Source organism: Balaenoptera acutorostrata, chromosome 3 (assembly GCF_949987535.1).
Source record: "Balaenoptera acutorostrata chromosome 3, mBalAcu1.1, whole genome shotgun sequence".
NCBI classification, from domain to species: domain Eukaryota; kingdom Metazoa; phylum Chordata; class Mammalia; order Artiodactyla; family Balaenopteridae; genus Balaenoptera; species Balaenoptera acutorostrata.
Window position 1 is genome coordinate 58,055,261 of NC_080066.1, and position 18,939 is coordinate 58,074,199.

An 18,939-nucleotide genomic window follows, 5' to 3' on the forward strand; every position below is an offset into this window, starting at 1 on the left:
GAACAGTGTCTCTGAGATAAAGAGTGAAGATGATGGTCACAGGAAAAATGGGGAAGATGTACAGAAAGTATTTTTGACAATGTTCAGACTTCGGAGTTATCCAAAACAGAAACCATCAAAGAGAAATTCCAATTCTTTATAAATTCACTATTTCACCCATATGTCTTTCTTCCTGTATTAGAAGAAAAGTTGTCTTTCCCTTTATCCTCTCATCCTATGTTCTTAGATTTTTTCTCCTCTGATATTCTCTAGGCATTTACTCTCACCATTATCCCCCATTTTTTTTTTTTTGGTCAGTCTTCAAACTACTCCTTTTTGAAAATTCATCCTCAGCTTATAAACAAAAGCATTTGAACCTTTCTATTCCTAATGGTTTCTATTTTGTTGTTAGAAAAAAATAGAGCCCTTTGGAAAACAATTTAGGAATATAATGACACAAACAATGTTGATGGGCCATTATTTAATAGGCACTATAAAAAGATTGAGAGATGCAGATAAATGGTGAATAGGGAGTTTGAGAGGGAAAATCAAGGAAATATACTATCAAGAGCAGAAGCCCTTATATACTTCTGCAGAAGCAGGGAGGGCTGTCAGGGACTTGCCAGTTTTTGAGGCGATACATGGAGTTGGAAGAATAAGGCAAAGCCCCCAGGGCTCTTTTTCCCAAGTTGAGAAGGGAAAGGGCAGACCCCAGGCCTCTAACAAAGAGCTCAAGGCTGTCCTGGGTAGGTTCTCCTCATCTCCTAGGCCAGGGTCTCCACTATTAAAAAGGGTACAGAGAATGTGACACTAAATGCTTTACTGCAGCTTTGAAGTGAAGACAAATGCCCCATATAATTTTGGAATAGTGTCTATGAGACTCTATCTGTACTAATTGCAGCAGATAGGAGGTCTGGATATAACCAGCAATGTTGAGACGTTTATAAACAAGATTTTTTTTAAAAGCAAGTACTTGATGATTATGCACAGACATGACAGTGATAAAGGAAAAGGGTAAAGCATGAAAAAATAATCAAAGGAAGAATTTATTCTGGGAGAAACACGATCCAAGGAACATGAGAAATCTTCCATAAATGCTTGTGCTACAGAAGAATTCAAAAAGGGCATGAACAAACAAACAAATGACAAAATGATTAAAAAAAGAGATGAAAAGGCTATGAAACTGTCTAAGAATTAAAATCTACCATAGAGTTAATAAATGTATTAGAAAAAAACAGAATAGAGTAGCAATGGCTGAAAATATTAGAATTAAAGAAAACTCTAAAATAATCATAGTTAATGCAAATAAGAAAGAGATCAACACAATAGAGTTAACTAGTGTCCTTGAAGTAGAGAATTAAACAAATGAAACAGAAAAAAAATTAGAAATGTGATGGAGGAACATTTCCTCTAGCTGAAGGACAAATGGTATCTGCTGAGCTTTTGTGATTAGATAGACTCCACAACAAAATGGAAAGGACAGAGGAAAGAACCAGTGAACTCAAAAACAGAACAACACTGAACAACAGAAAGAACATACACTGAAAAAAAGAATAAACAGGGACCTTTGGGACTATATCCTGAGACATAAACCAAACCTCAACAAACTTAAAATAATTAAAATCACAGAGAGTATGTTTCCTAACTGCAATGGATTCAAACTAGAAATCAATAGGAAAAAGATCACAGGAACATTTCCAAACACTTGGAAATTAAACAACTCCCGTCTAGATAATCCATGAGTCAAAGAGGAAGTGTCACAGGAAACAAAACAAAACAAAACAAAAATAAATAAATAAATGAAACACATAAAAGTAAATGAAAATACAGCATATAAAAATGTGTGGAATACAACTAAATCAGTGCTGAGAGGGAAATTTACAGCACTAAAGATGAAGTCTCAGATAAAAAGAAATCTAAGCTTTGCACTCAGGAAAAAAAAAAGAAGAGCAAAATAAACCCAAAGCAAGCAGAAAATAATAAAGATAAAAGTGGAACTTAATGGAATTGTAAATAGAAAAACAATAGAGAAAAATCAATGAAACATCAGGACTTCCCTGGTGGTGCAGTGGTTAAGAAACCACCTGCCAATGCAGGGTCAATGCAGGGTTTGAGCCCTGGTCGGGAAGATCCCACATGCCACAGAGCAACTAAGCCCGTGTGCCACAACTACTGAAGCCCGCACACCTAGACCCTGTGCTCCGCAACAAGTGAAGCCACCAAAATGAGAAGTTTGTGCACTGCAACGAAGAGTAGCCCCTGCTCACCACAACTAGAGAAAGCCTGCGCACAGCAACAAAGACCCAATGCAGCCAAAAATTAATTAATTAATTTTAAAAAATCAGTGAAACAAAAAGCTGGTTCTCTGAAAAGACCAGCAAAATTTGTGACTAACGAAAATAAACAGGGAGAAGACACAAGTCACCAATATCAGGAAACCACCAGGGGATATTATCACAGACCCAGAGAATATAAAAATTATATTAAGGGGATACTATGAATGATTCTATAGACATATAAATATGAAAACTAAAATGAAATGGACTAATTCCTCAAAAAACACAGGCTTCCACAACTCATCTATTGTGAAATAGACTATTTAAATCATACTGTTGAAATAATTATTAAGAAAACTGAATTCATAATTTTAAAACTCCTGAAAAAGACATGCCCAGGCCCAGAAGAACACACTGTCAAATTCTGCCAAATGTTTAAAGACAAATTAACTCCAATTCCACACAATGTTTTGTAGGAAATAGAAAAAGTGATTGCTTCTCAATTCATTTTATGAGACCAGTAATCCTGAAACCAAAATCAGAAAAAGACAGCACCAAAAAGAAAACTACAGACCAACAACCCCTGTATAATAGATGCAAAATCCCTTAGCAAAATATAAGCAAATAGAATTCAACAATATGACAGAAAATTGTGTGGTGTGATCAAGTGAGATTTCTACCACTGATGCAAAGCTTGCTCAATATTCAAAAATTAATCAATGTAATGTACCATATTAACATTTCAAAGAAGAAAAGTCCTAGGGTCATACTCATTAATGAAGAAAAAGCATTTGACAAAATTCTACATTTCTCCATGATTAAAAAAAACTCTCAGAATATTAGGAACAGAGGGGAGCTTCCACACTTGATAAAGAACGTCTACCCCAAACCCATAAGGTAACATGATATTTAATGATTAAAGACTGTATGTGCTCCCCCTAAGATTAGGAAAAGACAAGGACACCTACTTCTCACCATTATTATTCAATATAGTACTGGAATTTCTAGCAAGCACATTAAGTCAAAGAAAAAAAAGACATGTAGATTGTAAAGGAAGAACTAAAACTGCCCTTATTTGGAAATAATATGACAGACTATGGTGAAAATCTCAAGGGATCTTCAAAATAATTCAACTAATAAGTGAGTTCATCAATAAATCATACAAGATTAACATATAAAAATCAGCTGTATTTCTATATACTGTACTTGCAATAAAAACATGAAAAATTAACACCATTAAGAAGGTGAAAAGAAAAACCTACAGAATGGGAGAAAATTTATTTGATAAGGGACTGGTGTCCTGAATACACAAAACACTCTTATACCTCAACAATAAAAAGACAAATAACACAATTTAAAATTGGGAAAAATATTTGAATAAATATTTATCCAAATAAGATATACAAATGACAAATAAGATATGCAAATGACCAAAAAGACAAGTGAAAAGGTGGTCAACATCAGAAGTCACTAGAGAAACACAAATCAAAATCACAACAAGATATCACTTTACACCCAAGAGAATGGCTATAACAACAACAACAAAAAAGATGGACAATATCAAGTATGGGTGACAATGTAGAGAAATTGAAACTTTCATTGACTTCTGGTAGGAATATAAAATGATGCAGCTGCCTTGGAAAACAGTTCAGTAGTTCTTCAAAAAGTTAAACATAGAGTTACAATATAGCAATTACACTCCTACGTATACACCCAAGAGGAATGAAAATATATGTCCACACAGAAAATTATACATGAATGTTCATAACAGAATTATTTATGACAGCCAAAAAGTGGAATGAATCCAAATGCCCATTAACTGATGAATGGATAAACATTTGTCATAACCTTAGGTGGAATATTATTTGGTAGTAAAATAGAAGTACTGATTCATGCCCCAACATGAAAACATTATGCTAAGTGAAATAAGTCAGTTTTACCTCTTCCTTTCTAATATGGAATATTTTATTTCTTTTTCATGCATATTATATTGCCTAAAGACTTGGATTTGAATAATTGTGCAGAGTAAAATTTTCCACATTTTTATATATGTAACAACAATTCAATTAAAATTTTCAATGTGTATCAAAAACAACCAAAACATCAAGAGAAAAAAAGTTAAAAAGAAAACCATGGAAAATTCAGATAAGAAAATAATCAAATATGGCTGTTAAATAGTAATAAATATAACCAAGAAAATAGATTACAACTTTTAGCATAGAATGGGAATCAAATGGAAATTCTGAAGTGAAAAACATAACTGTAAGTAAGAACAGATGGGTTAAGTAGCATATTGGATGCAGCTAAGGCAAGAAATAGGTCAGTAGAAAATATCCCAATTTGCTCTGAAAGACAAAGAACATAAAAAAATGGATTCAAGCTCATCTTAACAGCAACATTTTAACTTAATCACATATTTAAAGAACATATCTCCAATCCCAGTCACATTCTGAGGTGCTGGAGGTTAGGGTTTCCACATGTGAATTTGAGGCTGAGGGAGACACAGTCCAGCCCATAACAGGAATACAAACGAAACCAAATGAACATAACTGTATGTCAAATAAATAACATATCCACACTGAAGGGGGAAGAAAAATAACTTATCCAAGTACTTTCTGAACCAGTATTGAGACTATATCTTCAGTCTTAAGGTAATAAAAACCGTAAACAAATACTGAACAAATATTGACTTATAGTTAGTAGGTTTGTTCTTCACAGCCATATGGGCTGGAAAACCTACTTTCTGTGTATTCTAGGATTGAGCAAATGAGTAAAATATATTTAGAATAATGAGAGCCAGGTTTCTCACTTTGGAAAATAGAGTTACAAATAGGGCAATAATGAAGACTGCATGGTGTTGAACTGGTATCAGTAGGAATTAACGGTTTTGAATATATAGATGGATATAGATATGTATGTGTGCATGTATGTGAATGTACATATATGTATGCATGTATGTATTTCTGTATATAAATTTTTCCATTGGGAGGGCCTATAAGCAATGACACCCCAGAAGCAATGAGTACGGAGAGCACCCAGATTTGGTTTCTACAATCCATTGTTCCCTTAAAGAACCAAGCCTGCTTGGAGAAATGCTGATTCCAGGGCTGAGACAAGGAAAGAACTGGATGAGCCTAAAACATCCTGTTATGCAAAAAAAAAAAAAATGAGGAAACACTAAAAAAAAATGATAGGTATATGTCAAAAAGATACAGTAGTTGGTTTGAATGGACCCCCAAAGCACATATCTGGATAATTTCAGCACCAAAATCAATAATGATAGTAACAGATTCTAATCCATTGAATAAAATAAAGATCCATTAGTTCATTCTGATATAAATAAGTGTATAATTGAAGTAGAAGGGGAAACTCTTCCTTATAGAGAAAACAATAATAAATGTAGAAAGAATAATCTAGTCATAAAGTCTCTATTACGCAGCCATAATATTTACCATTGGTTTATGCAAGAATCATCAATGAATGCTATAAGTATTGTATAAAATTTTGATAAATAAGAGATTTACATAGCCTCAAAATATTTCCCATAAAATAATTACTAGCTACAACTGAACACCTTGTGACCATGAACCCTTTTATTGTCTCTGAAAGATTTCCTCACTCTCAAAATGGAAATAATCATCTACTTTTTGCAGTTCCTCTAGGACATATATACAGGAATTGGTAGTGTCTAAAAGTACCTTACAGGCATTATGCTAATGCTAATCATTTTCTCTTTTCTAAAAAGGAGCAAAGATCAGCTAACTCTGAGTAATTACACAGTGTTTCAGGAGAAAAAAATCAACTCACCTGTAACTGGGTCATGGTCTCCTTCTCTGGAGAAAATGCAGAGAAGATGGAGCTGGTGGAGAAGAAAAAAAGCATGACTGAGCAGACTAGCCCATTTCAGCCACTCTGGGCTTCGGGAATGAAGTGAACATTTTACTCCACTGAGACCATTAACACTGCTTGCTACCTGAGCCATTGTTTTCCTCGCTTACCCACCCCAAAAGGTCTTTCGCTCCTTTCCCACCCAGGTCTTCTGGAACTGTCACCTCAGGCTTTTGGGTTAAGCTCTCTCCATTGCCTCTCTCTTTCTCCCTCTTTGTGGTTGTGGTACCTCCTCTCAAGCCACCTTTTTTTCTGGGCCAAAAGTTGAGCAAGCAAGCAGACCCAGGAGTTCCAAAGTCTTTCTCTTTTCAAACCCTCTGGGTTCTCCCTTCGATTTGTTGCAAGAGGTCTCAGGCAGAAGGGTTTCCTCTCAGAATGTATTCTTGATGCTTAGGGTGTATCCTCCTTTTCCACTCTCTGGAATCTGTATTTTCCCTTTGTGCAGGGGCTGTGTGTGCAGAGACAACACTGCTTTGGGTGTGTATTTACTCTGAGCACCAAAATTAACTTTCTTTCACTTGCCAAACGACGAGAGTTTAGTTTACAAAATAAAGGATCACAGTTCTGGTGAATCTTGGAAACTAATGGCCTGGCCTGATCCACTAGGCCTTGGGCAAATGACCTTGGCAAGAAGGTCCTACCAGGCTCTGGCCGCTGCCAGACCCAACGGAGGCCTTACAGAAGGGCTGGATACTCCTGAGGACAATGCCTATGGTGCTCAAGAAGAGATTCAAGGAATGAAAGTGGCTGGAAAAGTCTTTGCTGTGGACACACAAATTAGTCGGACACATCCTGGCTTCTGGGATCTCAAGATTAATGAGTCAGGTCACAGAACTGTGCAATTCGCCATGTGTTGGGAGTAAAGCTCTTATCGCGCTCTTTTGAAATTAGTTCTTTTATTTGTCTTCCCTGTGAGACTTTTAAGACCTACTGAACGACGCCAACCCACCGCGATCTCAGGACCAATGACAGGTCCCAGGTGGGCCAGAGCTCCGAGAACAGCTCCGCGATTGGCCCAGTGAGCATGCGCAGTGCGCTCGCCTGCGTCACGGAAGATGCGCGCTTCCCTGCGGGCGCGCGCTTGAGGGCCCAGTTTTTCGCGTCTTACTGCTCCACCCCGCAACCCCCTCCTTCTAGCCCGGCGCCCACAGAGCCTCCTTCTCCTATAAACCCAGCGGCTCCGAGCGCCCGCGCGTCCCAGACCACGTTGCGAGCGAGGTCAGCCGACCTCCTAGAACTCGGACAGGGCGACCGGAAACAGAGAGGCCTGCGCGGAGGCTTGTGGCCCACGGTCCCCACAATGCCCTGGGCGTTCTTCCGTTTCCGCTGCCTCTCAGCCAGGAGTCCAGCCTTGGGTCTGGGAGTGGGGCTGGTGCTGCGACCTCAGGCACGGGCTGGCGCTGCCCCTTTCATCTCTGAAGTCCTCTTATATTATCCTTCGCCAACCTCGGAAGGGGAAAAATTGGTGTCTGTTGTTGTTTAAGTATATTGCGTATGCGTTTATGTTCATACTGTTTACATATTTTTTCATATGATTTGTTTTACTATCGGGCTCTTGCTTGCTGTGTTTAAGTGCAGACTGACTTTATATATATATTTATTATATAAGTTTCAGATGTACAGCATTATAATCCGACATCTATATGCACTACAAAGTGATCACCACATGTCTAGTTACCATCCATCACTGTACAGTTGACCCCTTTCACCCATTGCACCCACCTGCCAACTCCCTTCCCCTCTGGTGACCACTCACTTTATATATTTAAGTCTATTTATATCTTTATTTCTTTTTATTTTATGGCTTCAGTAACAAGAAATCCTTTAATTTTACCTGATTAAAATGGTAAAAATTCAATTTTGTTCTTTTTGTTGTTGCTGTTGATTTGAAATACCTCTTTGATGTAAAAATTAATTAATTTTTGATAGTTTTATTTGTTTTAAATATTTTAAAATATTTTTCTCATAAGTCCTGTGCCCTTTTTTTGTATATTTTATATAATATATGCTGCTAATGTACAGCTGTAGAAAAATTGAGAATATTCTTAAACAAAACAAAATTCATCATCAACTGTAACAGAGTTGCCTTGTTGACATCTCTTCCCAGTTTTACTTCTCCTGTGATGGAATCTTTCCTCTTGATTACTGATCTGAGAATTCTACATTCTTGCATTATTTGTCTTCTGAGTACAGAGGTACTCTGGCATGCCCTGCCAAGAAACTGAGGAACTGAGTAGTAGTAATTTCAAAACTCTAGCACATATTGGGGAAAAGCACCTTCCCTCAACCCAGTAGTTACTTCTACCCACTGTTCTCAACTAAAAATACTGTATAATTTTTTAAATGTTCATAATGTTGCCAAAAACCTTGGCTCTCTGTGCACTGGTGCTGAACAGAAATATGGAGACAGATTTTGGAGGAAAAGAGAGATGGCTTTATTTCTTTGCCAGGCAAGAGGGAAAACAGCAGACTACTGCCTCAAGAACTGTGCCCCACTCTCCTGGGGAATTACAGAGGGTCTTATAGGTGGAACTCGCAGTCTGGGGTAAGTGATAAGGATCGAAGTGGTGAAGGTCTTCCATTCTTCTTCTTGCATTATTTCAAAACAGTCACTACTGGCATCAGGCAGCCCAGTAATTGGGTCAAGCAGCCCGGTAATTGGGTCTGTTTGTCTCCGGGTTATTGGCCTGCGATCTTCTTTCTGAAATACAAACAGCTACAAGGGGTGATTTGCTATGAGAGAGCTGGGAGAGTAAATACCAGGTGCAGGATGTAAAGTACACAGAATTAAGGGGTGATAGGTGCAGGATGTAATTTACACAGAGTTAGGGGGTGACAGGTTAACTTTGTGAAGGAAAAATCTAGTTAGAGACAGTACAGATTAGTAACAGTTAAAATAAAACTAAGATTGATTAACGTTTTCAGGCCAGTTTATATCTCTTCTCTAGCCAGTTCACTGTTCCCTTTATTTTCCTTGTCATCAGGAGAGGAAAAAAACTAATTTCTATTTCTGTTGTAACAATAAAAGCAACTAAGAATTGACAAGATAGAATTACCAAACCAAGATCTCAGAGAAAGCTATGAACCCAGAGACGTAAAAGTGTTACTGGAGCTACTTTTACTATGAAGATAACGCTCATCCTGAGGCAACAGGGATGGAAGTAAAAACCCAAGGACAGTCAGAGATGAGAAGTCTGATAGGGGAATTACTCTATATTATGTTGAAATTCCAAAAGACCAAAATTACATAATGTACAGAAGTCTAGGTTGGCAGCTATTTTCTTTTTGTGCTTGGATCCTATTCTACTGTTTGCTGGCTTCCTTTGTTATTGAGAAACCAGCTGACAATCGAATTGCCAATCCTATTAGAGTAGAATGTCCTCTTAAGATTTTGCTCTCTGTCTTTGGTTTTCTGATTTAACACTATTAGGTTGTGTTCTGTGTTCTTTTATGTGGTGGTCAGTCAGGTCTGGACACAAGAGGAGACACAGGACAGGCTCAGAAAAATAAAATATACCCACATGTCCTAGAAATAAGAGGCACAGTAAATCATGAAGGGGCACAGAGGGAAGCACCAGCACTGGCTAGGAGGCAGAAGAGGCAAGAGCAAGGGGAGAACCAAGGCCATGGCCTTTAAGGAGTTTCTGTAGGAAAGGCTCGGCAGGTCAGGGTAAAGAGTTTAGGATGGCTAGTATGAATAATTTTAGTGGGCTTTAAGCTATAGGGGTGGTCCCTAGTTGCCTGGTACTTGGCACTGGCATGATTAAGGCAGAGGAATATTGCCTCCCGGGTTGTAAGGGCTATACAGAGGAGGCATTACTCTGGACTGGATAGTTTGTATGTCAAAGGCCTTCTCCAGGCTGGATTCCTTGCCATCTCTAAGAATTGGCTAACCCTGGAAGGGGTAGTCTCTGCCCAGCCAGGAAGGTTTCTAAGATATCAAAACATCATAATATACAGAAAAATCTTTTAAATATACATAACACAAATGGCTAAATGTTGATTTATTTTTATTTATCCTGCTTAAGATTTCCTGGGCTTCTTGAATCTGTAGGTTTAAGTATCTTGTTAGTCTGGAATGTGCTTACTGTCATCTTTGCAGATGTTGTCTCTATTGAATCTACCCTCTTCTCTCTTAATAGAACTCTGAGTAAAGATATTTAGAACTTTGCATCCCATCCTCCATATCTTTTAAAATCTTATTCTCTATTTTTTAATCCTTTTTATTCCTTACATTGTGTTCTGGATAATTTACCATGATCTATGTAATATTCTAATTCACTAATTTTCTGATGTGCTGTGTTCAATCTCCAGCCAGATCTATACAATATGTTTTTAATTTGGGTAATTATATTTTTCACATATAGAGAATGTATCTCCCTGTCAAAGCTTCTATATCTTTATTCAGGTTCCTAGTACTTTCAGATTTATTCAAGTTTGCCTTTTAATTCTTTTTTTTAAAGGTTGGAGACTGCTGTTTTATACACTTATTTATTTATTTATGCTGCGTTGGGTCTTCATTGCTGTGCACAGGCTTTCTCTAGTTGCTGCAAGCGGAGGCTACTCTTTGTTGTGGTGGCTTCACTTGTTGCAGAGCATGGGCTCTAGCCGTGCAGGCTTCAGTAGTTGCGGCGTGCAGACTCAGTCGTTGTGTCACATGGGCTCAGTAGTTGTGGCTTGCGGGCTCTAGAGCACAGGCTCAGTAGTTGTGATGCACAGGTTTAGTTGCTCCGCGGCATGTGGGATCTTCCTGGACCAGGGCTCGTACCCGTGTCCCCTGCATTGGCAGGCAGACTCTTAACCACTGCACCACCAGGGAAGCCTCGTCTTTTAATTCTTTACAGTTTTATTATCTGAGACTAATAATTCCCATACCAAATTCTTTGGAAGCCTGTTTCTACAGATTCTCACTCATAGTACTGCATATCTTAGTCTGTTTAATTATCTTTGTGTATTCCTCATTGACTGAAAAGGTATGTCTGGGAATTCTCTAAGGTTTAGGATTAAGTTACTTTCCTCAAGGGGGGAGCTACACTATTTCTGCCAACCCCCTTAGGGCACCATCAGTGCAAGATCACATTACACAGAAAACACAGCCGAAGCTTTCCTACGTCACCCACATGATCTAATTTGGGGCAAATCCTGAGGAGTGAGGTCTTATATATACTTGTCATACCTAAGCCATGGTTTTTCTTCTCTAGTAATTATCACTTTCTATTCTCTCAGTGAAAGAGTCACTTGGGTGTGGAGTCACTTCGGTGTGGAGGATGAGAATGAAGGTAATTTTGGATTTCTTTATCTTAAAGGTGTATTTTTGCCTTGAATTAGTTAAAAAACAGTCTGACAAAACATACGGTGGCAGAAAATAGCGCATTATATCTTGAGATGACCGAAAAAAGAACTACAAAAATACTACCCTCAACAAAAATTTTGAAAGGAATGAGGACAAAATAAAGGCATTTTCAGACAAAAACCAACCAAACAGACACACAAACTGAGCAAGCCGCTGTTGTGGCAATCCTGTGGAGCAAATGAACTCTCACCTAAAATTTGGTTCAGATGTCAAGACTAATTATACCTCCCACATTCCAATAGAATATAAAAAAGATGTATAACTCACAACATGAGGTCTTCTGGGAAAAGCACAGACAGCCTCGAAAGCTGGTCTGAAAATGCCTTCAGAGAGCAAGGGAAGAAGACTGGCTTGAGGTTTCTGTGGTGTTTAGGGGGTAGGGCTGGGGTAAAGTTTCCCGGGCACTGTTTGAACACACCTGTGAAAGGAGGGGGCACTGGGCTTTCTTATCAGTCTTCCTAGATGTGAGACAGGAGGGAGAAAGTGGGCCCCAGGCAAACATAAAAAGAAAAATTGCAGTCAGAACCTTTATGACAGTACATCACCCACCAACTTTAACGGAAGAAAATTCTAGAACAGCAATAAAGATATCTGATGGGGTTAAAGAAAAGACAAAACTTTAAAAAAACAGACAACAGTAACATGTGAGAAGTGTGTAATAGATTTCAGTCATTCCAAGTTCCTTCTATCATCTAGGAAGAAATTAAACACTAATTTGATTGACTTAGAGTTTTGAAAAATTTGGTAACTTCTTGTATAAACATTACAGATAAAAATTAGTAATGTATAATATTCAAACCAGAAGAGGAAAAATTGATGATTAAACAAAGATCAATCTAAAAAACAAAGGTCATAAAGAAAAATAAATGGAAACATGGTAGTTTAAAAACAAAATATTAGTTTTTAGTTAACACAATATAAATTGACTAAATGTTCCATGTTTAATGTTCCAAAATGTTTGTCATATTCTATTTTAAAAAAATTGCAAGCTGTCCATAACAGACACATCTAAATGTAAAGTCTCAGAAGAATTAACTGTAAAAGGATGATATAAAAATATACCCAAATGTAGCCAAGAGAAAAATGGCATCAAGAAGAGACTTTACTAAATAGACTTGGAAGCAAAAGCAAATTACAAAAAAATAGACTTTAAGGCAGAAAGTATGATAAAAAGTTTATTTCATTATGATAAAGTATTCAATTCACCCAGAATATGTAAGTACGTATGCAACTATTAATAGTCTAATTAATAGAAATATAAGGAAAACTAGAAAAATCCCAAATAGTGGAATGTTTCAGACATGTCCACTTCAACTGATAGAACAAACAAAAATTAGTAGACAAAATATCGGTAAAAATGTTAAGCAAGTGAAAACCATTATTACCAAAATTGATTTAATACAATTATAGGAAACACTGCAGCCATGAATTCTAGGATACATGTTTATCAACACATATGGACTATTTAGAAAATGTGACTCTATCCTTGGCCATAAACATCTGAATAAATTATAAAAGTCTGAAATCACAGACAACATGGAAGTAAAGCTGGAAATCAGTTACATAAAGTTGAAATAAATAATAGAAATTGAAATGAAGCAACATTTCAATGTTACCCTGAGTCAAAGAGGAACTAAGATTTGAAAGTATTTCAATACTTGAAAGTATTTTGAACTGAGTAATGCTGATTATACTGAACACCAAAACTTGCCATAATTAAAAGAAAATATACCAACATAACTATACATATGTTAGGGAAGAAAGCCTGATTGATAATGAGATAACCAAGTGTCATGTCTGAATCCAAAAAAGAGCAACATAAACTTCCAAAAATATAAGAGAAAATAAATATAAAAACTGGCAATGGGCCAAAACTCCATGTAAGACCACTGCCAGAAATAGTAAGTCCACAGTAATTAGGAACATACTAAGAAAGATATTAGTAGATTAGAGCATGAAACACAGGGAAGCAACTTAAAAGTACACACAATTTGAAATATCTGTATTTGAAAAGTCACTCCTGGGAAAGAAAAGCCTAAAATAGAGGAAGAGGCATCCTTTGGCAATCATGTGGTGAGGGGCACATGAAGTAAAAGAGGACATTTTACCAAGAAATAAAACCTAACAATTGGGGGACACACAAACATCGCCCATAAACCAGCAAAACAAATCCATAGAACTGAAATTTGCTATACTGACAGAAGAGGGCACCATTGAATCTGTGAGCTAGCAAAAATCCACTAAAATGAGAAGAAAATTCACTGTCTTAAGGAGTTACTATAAAAAATTAGATTCAATACACTTCAACTAATTGAGAATTCCCCACAATAAAATAATTATGAATCAAAGTAAGACTCTTAAAGCAGCAGTACAAATGGAATAAAATATATTCAAACAGGCATTTCTGAATAAGAAAAACCACCTTGAATCAGACATCTAAAAAAAGGAACAAAAATGGACAAAGATTTGATGAAATGAAAATATAGTTAATTAAACTCATAAAATAAAAAGATGAAAAAGTAAATAAATCATAAGAAGACAAAAGGAATAGACACAAATGAAAACGTAATGGCAGGCATTGAAGAAAGACAGGAAAGTAGAATGAAAATGAGATAACTTAAAAAAAAACAAGTTCAAAACAGAGGGGTGGAAATGGAAGTTCAGCAAAGGATGCTATTCATATAAATGACGTTTCTGGAAAAGAAAGATAAAACAATGGGATAAACTAGTAAGATCTAATATTTAAAAGTATATTGCAAGAAATTTATGCAGTAATCAACCTGAGTTTACTGGTTCTGCTTCTCCTGAGGTTGCTTTCCTTGGCTTACAGGTGGCCACATCCTAGCGGTGTCTTCATATGGCCTTTCTCTGTGCACACACATAACTAGTGTCACTTATAAGAACACCAGACATATTAGATTAATGGCCACCCCCTCCCCTCGACCAAATTTAACCTTAATTACCTCCTTAAATGCCTTACCTCCAAACACATTCAAATTGGGGGTTAGGGCTTCAGCATATACATTTTTTTCCCTGAGGGACACAATTCATTAAGTTACAGACATTTTAGTTGTTTTCAGTGTCTTAATTTAATTTCAGTTTAGCAGTAAGAAATTCAGTAATTTCAGCTTCCCTCATCTCTCATAGCTGGGTAACTAGGATTTCACAGGGGCTTATTGCCAGTGAGGGTAAGAGTTAGATCACCTTTGTGACCAGTAACCTTAATTTAGTGTCCATTTAGTAATGACCTATAGTGGCTCTACTTTTATTATTACTTCTTTATGGTAAAAGAGATATACAAACATGGTAAAAATTTTTAAATGCAACATGATACTAAATGAAAAGACTCATCCTTCCTTCCTGCTCCACTCTCTATCACAATCCTTTTAACTTTTTCTATTTTTAGTTACTTTTATATACTAAAAGGATTGTTTTCTATATATAGTAGTGTGTATACGTTAATCCCAATCTCCTAATTTATCACTTCCCCCCATGTTTTCCCTTTGGTAACAATAAATTTGATTTCGAGAACTGTGAGTCTGTTTCTGTTTTGTAAATAAGTTCATTTGTATCATTTTTATTAGATTCCACATATAAGTGATATCATCTGTTATTTGTATTTCTCAGTCTGACTTACTTCACTTAGTAATAGATAACTAATAAAGACCTATTGTATAGCACAGGGAACTCTACTTAATATTCGGTAATAACCTATGTGGGAAAAGAATCTGAAAAAGAATGGATATATATATATATATATATATATATATATATATATATATATATATATATATAACTGATTCACTTTGTTGTACACCTGAAATTACACAACACTGTAAGTCAACAATACTCCAAAAAAAATTTTTTTAAAAGGACTGTTTATGCTGTATGTTACTGAAAATAGTTCAAACTGGCTTTAAAAAAAAGAAAGTATGGTCTTTGATAAATGAAAACTTGGGGGTTAGTCTGGATCCAGGTTTCAAATCGGATGATCAGGTTTCTCCATGTCTTTGACATTCTCTCTCTCCTGTGGGATGAAATACTCTGAGTCACATGATTACTTTTACTGTATGGACTTGGGATAGTTAATGAGTTTTCTGCAAAGGGAGAAGAAGGAGCTGTAACAGAAGGGAAAGGGGAGATAGGTAAGCAAAGGCAATATATTGGTGGTCAATAACACTTTAATGGATTTAACAATTTAGAGAATGTTTAACTCCTTACTGTGAGATTATTACTAATCTCACCAGTACTTCTGCTCCATAACTTTCAAACTCCATACAGTTTATTCCCAGTATCTCTGGTAGTGACATCCTACAAAGTCACCACAATCACTGAATTAGCCAGTACTGAACCATTCCGCCCTGGGGAAATACAGAGTTAGGTTCATGTGAGCCTCTGGTCACAGCACTTTCATCAACTGATCAATGCCTAACCTTGTTTTGTGTGTGTTTCTGTTTAAAGGCACTTTATTTAATATATATTGTTGATTCACTGACATTGAACTCATGGCCAATGGGACTGAACAAAGCTTATCTAACACACGTGAAGGTGCATCTCACCCTTCTTGCACTTAGGAACAATAGACCCACTTCCTCACTATGCTGGGGCCGTTTTGAATGTGAAATCACCAACAAAAAGCACAAAAATGTAAAACACATGGCACTAAGTAGACTGCAAAGAGAATACTTATTTACAGTATGAGAGCTGAACTGAGAAAGTAGAGCTTGCCTGGTCCACCTCAGCTGGGGACCTGCATGGTAGGCGACTCAAATTTCCACGGCTCTGCACATATCTGCAAATGATTGCAGAAGCACCATGAGTATTGATTCAGGGGCTACAAATTACTTGGGGGTTATAAATACCAATTGAACAAGTCAGCAAATTGGCAAATACAGAATCTGAATGAGGAAAGTATAGCATAGGAATGAAGTCGATTCCTATTTTATTAATTCTGTACTGCTTGAGCAAGAATCATCCAAGGTTAGGGTCAAATATGCTCTCTTTTAAATGTCACAAAAGTATTTAGTGTTTATTTTGTGCACTTTTTGTTTATTTGTTTTCCTTACCGTTTCTAATTGCCTTTCTCTTATCTTATTGAAAAATGACCATTGGCCGTTTTCATTCCATCCTTAAGTTCAGCTAACTTAATCCTCCTATTTTTTCAGTGATCTAGTTTGAACGGAGAGTTTTCTAAGCCTTCTGCACAGTTATATTCATGGGCTTTCCTTTCATGACAGGCTGGCAGAACTGCTGGCAACTTCAGTACAGTTCTCAAAGTTACCGCCTCTGACCTTTCTCCAGTCAGGGTTTCTTATTATGTAATGAAGCTAAGACAGGGAAGGCAGAGTGGATTCAAAGATAATTAAAACAATAAAGGGGTATGAAACAACAGACTAGACTTCCTAACATTTATGCACAAGTTTTCCTCATATTCTCTCCATCATTATTCACTGCACAAATGCCACCCCTTTTCCACTCTTTCCCAGTGACTAGAATGTAAAAACTAAACACTTTCTCTTGTCCATGCCTGTTTCCAATCATCTTGTTAACCTAGATCTGTTTTGCTGACCAAGTCATATTTACTTCCTTATGATTTAGCGCAATGATTTCTATGGATACGATTTATTTAACAAAGCATATTCAAGCACATTCGACCTCTACAAAATATAATACCTTATATATTTTTCTATTTAACATAATAAAATACCTTATGTTATAACAACAGATTTTCTTACAGATCAAAATTACCCAGTTAGACTCGTTGGTAGTCAGAAGAAACTGACTTCACCCCTCCCAGCCCAGGGGATTTACAGCTAACAAATTCTAGGACTATTTCAGTCCAATGTAATAGATGGCTCCATGAAGTGGATTTCTAATCCTAGATCAGGGAACAAACAGATAACCTTAAAGATAATTCTTTTTTAAAAAATTTATTGAAGTATAGTCGATTTACAGTGTTGTGTTAATTTCTGCTGTACAGCAAAGTGATTCAGTTATACATTTATATATATTCTTTTCCATATTCTTTTCCATTATGGTTTATTACAGGGTATTGAAAATAGTTCCCTGTGCTATACAGTAGGACCTTGTTGTTTATCTATCCTATAAAGATGATCCTTTCCAGTAATTATGTGAAGGATTGAAGGTGTTAGCTAATGTTATGGTGGTAATCAATTTGTAATATATAAGAGTGTCAAATCAACATGTACACCTTAAAATTACAAAATATTATATATCAATTATATCTCAGTAAAGTTAGGAGATATATAAAGATAGATTCTTATTCTAAGATCAGTTTATGTATTTATCATCTGTCTCCCTTCACCAGAATGTTATCTCTATGAGAAGGGTTTCTTTATCCCCCATTGTGTCACCTGTGCCTTGCCCCTTGTAGGCTCTTAGTAAACATTTTTGGAATGGATGGATGTTACCTATAGCTGCACAAAACATCACCCCAAAACTTAGTGGCTTAAGATAAAGCAATACCTGTCATTTTATCATGATCTCTCATGGTTCTAGAAGTCGGCTGGGCTCAGCTGTAGAAGTGTTTTTTTTCTTCTTACTTTAACCTATCTAGGTTTTTTTTTTAAAATTGTAGTATAGTTGATTTACAATGTTGTGTTAGTTTCAGGTGTACAGCAAAGGGATTCATATATATATATATATATATATATATATATATATATATATATATATATATATATATATTCTTTTTCAGATTATTTTCCACTTTAGGTTATTACAAAATATTGAGTAGAGTTCCCTGTGCTATACAGTAGGTTCTTGTTGGTTATCTGTTTTATATATAGTGGTGTGTAATCCCAAACTCCTAATGTATCCCTCCTCCCCACAGTGGTTCTTGATCCAGGTCTCTCATGTGTCTGCAGTTAGATTGGTGGCTGCAACTGAAGTTATCTTGTCTGGAAGTTGCTGCTGGCTGTCAGGAGACACTGTCAGCCAGAACACCTACACAAAGACCTTGTGAGCTTCCCCACAGTGTGGTGGTTAGGTTCCAAGGGTAGATTTCTCAAGGAAATGATGAGGAAGCATGTGCATTTTCATGAACTAGCCTTGGAAGTCACACATCATCCCTTCTATCATGAAGTTCCATTCACATTGAAGGGGAGAAATATAGCCCCCATCACTAGATGGAAGGTGTGTCCATGCCATATTTCATGAGAATATGGGATGAAATATACTGTGGTGGTTACCTTTGAAAATCTCAGTCTTGCGCATGAAGGCTGACCAACAACAAACTACACTTGTTCATAAGCACATAGGAGACACCCCCAAGTTGCATGAAAAATAAGGTAGAGACACCTTGAAGTGGGATGAAGAGTCTCTGGTAGCACATAAGTCATATGGTGAAGATGCAGAACTGCAGTGTGAATGTTTCATAAATCTTGTCATGGTTATAGTACTTGGAGAGACCTCCAGGGACAT